Source organism: Rhipicephalus microplus, chromosome 2, assembly GCF_043290135.1.
Source record: "Rhipicephalus microplus isolate Deutch F79 chromosome 2, USDA_Rmic, whole genome shotgun sequence".
Classification (NCBI taxonomy): Eukaryota; Metazoa; Arthropoda; class Arachnida; order Ixodida; family Ixodidae; genus Rhipicephalus; species Rhipicephalus microplus.
In genome coordinates, this window is record NC_134701.1 from 237,416,185 (window position 1) to 237,419,215 (window position 3,031).

The following is a 3,031-nucleotide window of genomic DNA, read 5'->3' on the forward strand; positions in this document are numbered from 1 at the left end:
TATGCTTGCTGCGCTTGCCATCGTCCCGACGCATTGACCAACTTAGCAATACTAATACTTATCGAATTTTCTCATGATAAAAAAATTTGGATGGATGTCCTTGCTTTTCAAATCCGTAGTGTACTACTTCAACTAGAGTTATGCTCGAAAAGGTGGTGATGGGTACTTTGAAGAATGTATTTATAATAGTACTTGATAAAAGCCAATCAAATTACTCGTGGCCCTCTTAATAAACGTGAAGCTTCAGCTCATTGATGATTCAGCTTATATTAGAATCTCTCTTCTGGTCATAGCTGTGAGTCGCCCATGAGTTCGCGTGCAAGATTTTATTGTATATGTCTAAAATCCTACACGTACATTATAAACTGCTTAGACGTGCAAATATATGAAATTCCGAGTGCAAATCTAATTAGACCATGCTATTTGATAATTCACTATTTGAAGTTGTCTAACAGGTGTGCACCTAAAAGCAAACCATTCTTACAGAACAACTGCAAATTATTGCATGGTAGGCAAGCCATTCCGCAGAAGCACAATTTGGAAGTCCTCATGTTTGTTGTTTTGTTTGCTCTTGGTCTTCCATAAGTGTTATGATGTTTTATAAACTAGCTCTTTGATGAAGATAGTTTGGGTAATAACTGCATGGAGTCAAACCAAAACCTAAAAAAAATAAAGCATCCTGTTATGCCCCTTGAATAGGTATGTGCAGAATGGCAAAAGTAATTGTGCTTAAATTTATAAATATATAAACTAATATAAAATTAGGCACAGCATGAGCTTTATGTAATCATACTGAATACTAAAAGACTGCAATAGGCCAATTAGGCATCAGTCTGCTGTGGCTTAGTAACAAATGATGTTTAAAATGGGTAACATAAACTACAGCTCAACACAGCATATTATAAGCACAATGAATTAAAAAAAAGCACCTGTTACTCAGAATGGTATCTGCTCAAGCATTTTAAAATTGTTTGTGCTGTAAAAATATTTAGTAGCAATTCTGCCGCATAGCTTAGTCTTCTGTAGCCAAATTCACTCAGTAATCTGAAACAAAGCTTTAAGCAATACGAACCTATTGTCGGTCTCAGACATCAGTCAAGGGGATTGTGTGGGGGACTCTTCATGCATGCACAGAATATACCAGTAAATCTTAGTATTCAAGCGCAAGCAAATGCAAAAAAATACTGACCGAATTCACTCATTTGTGGGACCTCTTTGGAACAATCGTGATCAAGTTGATAGAGTAACATCTCAAGTCAAAAATGAAAAATGTCAACCAAGTGTTGTTTTCCCATGTGCACACAAAAAAGCTAGAATAGAATTGTTAAGCTGCAACGGTAGAAAGTCAAAGTAACACACCTGATTGAAGGAAAGATCAAACATAGAGTAATGCACTTTGTATAGTTTTTAACTGTTCAGTGCTCAGCATTAGTCATTTCAATTCAACCAGATATTACACAAAGCCAATGAACTTGTCACTAAAAAAGTATGCATTCCAAAGCTTAGGTGTAAAAAGGCGATTTAGTTGAAGACACTTGAGTTTTGTGTCAAGCCTTCCGATTTGCTACTGCCAGCCAATAAGCTTGTTTAAAGACTATGCTTGTATAACCAGTAGCCGTTTATGCACAAGTCTACGTTGCTCCTTTGATGCTTGAAAGAACAAGTACAGCTGGAAATATTTTATAAGTTTCTCACTCTTACAGCTTGCTTCACGGTTTAATTTTAATACTACATCGTAAAAATTGACACACGAGTATTTAGTTGGCCTTATACAACATCTGAGATATTATATTCACTGACAAAAATCTTTAGACGAACTTCAACATTTATAGCTTTAACACTTAAAGCTAACCGACAGGAAACAAAATACTCTGCATTTAAGCATCATAGGGTCCAAATGTCATGCATGTTCTACACTCTTGCAGTGCTAAAAAAAGAAGCTGCTGCTAGATGTTTCCCAACCTTGTATGTTGTTTCTCCATTCAATAAAGAATTGATGTCATGTGTACGTAAACACGTGCCTTTGTGAACAATTATTCTTCCGCATTCATTTATTATTTGGTCATTCCAGGAATATTTGTCAAGCAACAATTTATTTGTGCATAAACCACATACACACTGAGCACATGACACACAATGTGTGAAACATGCTACAAAAAGCACAGCACGCTGATTGGACAGAGCCCAGTGGTCTCCTCCAATGTCAAACCGTGAACACCGATGGACAAACTGCAGCCATTCAAAGAATTCGTACAACTCCACTGCGTCACATTTGGTCACCATGTGAAACATACAGCCGCACTAAAATTGCCATGAAATAAACAGAAATGCACTATTCACAAATGAGATCAGCGTAGGACAGCAATGAAATCAAACTCAAAGGCTTGCTTGCACCGGACCATAGAGACTCTATGAAATGTAATGTTCATCACAGTCGCAGCTTGAAATAGCCGACGTAAAGCTCAAAGCACTCGTATTTATCATAAGATGATGCTCCTGATTACATGCGAATAAAAGAGAAAATGAATTATTGTGCAATAACAGGGCACAGTTTCTTACTGCCTCATGATTAGAATGAGATAAAATGAAACATGACAAATTGCACATTGTCATGGACAACAGGCTAAACTCACTATCCGCTGGATTATAGCTACATACTCTTTCTTTCGCAATGTCCTGAATATGACAAATAGTTGTTCTTGGCTTACAGTGCAATATCAATTATTATAAAGCTAAATTTAGCACTGCCAAGGTCTTTACAGAAAACATAGCATGGCTTAGCAAGAACGATAATGTGGTGGCCTGCATACATCACTCTTCTGACAAAACAAATTTTTCGTGCTATTATTTCTATTTGCATAGAGGTGGCATTTTGAAGCGTCGCCTCGTTTGGCAGCATGCTTGCAAGCAGTCCTTGCCCATTTCATTCCAGTAACATGGCACTGGATTTCTTATGTGGTGAGGACCAATAAAAGCCACAAATTTTCTCAGGGACTTTTTTAAAGAAGCAGCGGCATGCTTAACTGCTCGT